The sequence below is a fragment of the Micropterus dolomieu genome, linkage group LG07 (assembly GCF_021292245.1).
Source record: "Micropterus dolomieu isolate WLL.071019.BEF.003 ecotype Adirondacks linkage group LG07, ASM2129224v1, whole genome shotgun sequence".
NCBI classification, from domain to species: Eukaryota; Metazoa; Chordata; class Actinopteri; order Centrarchiformes; family Centrarchidae; genus Micropterus; species Micropterus dolomieu.
In genome coordinates this window covers 18,825,686-18,826,003 of record NC_060156.1, presented here as the reverse complement: position 1 = coordinate 18,826,003, position 318 = coordinate 18,825,686, and positions in this window count along the sequence as shown.

The window sequence follows — 318 nt, the reverse complement described above, 5'->3', positions numbered from 1 at the left end:
TACATTACTGAGAAATAAAATGAACTTTTTTGATTTTTGGAAAATGGCTGCAATGAAACAAAGAGTGAAAAATTTAAAGGGGTCTGAATACTTTCCGTACCCACTGTACATCTCTCAGTATAATGCAATATGGTTCAACAGCGCCCAACTACATCCTCCAAAGAGATACTACAGTTGAACCAACAGCTCTCCAAAACAGATGTATTAGACAACATTAGTTTTAGTTAGGTGTACCTAATAAAATGGCAAATTAGTGTATATTACCAAATGTTTATGGATCGCGAGCCTCGTCCACTGTCTGTACACAGACAGCCAATT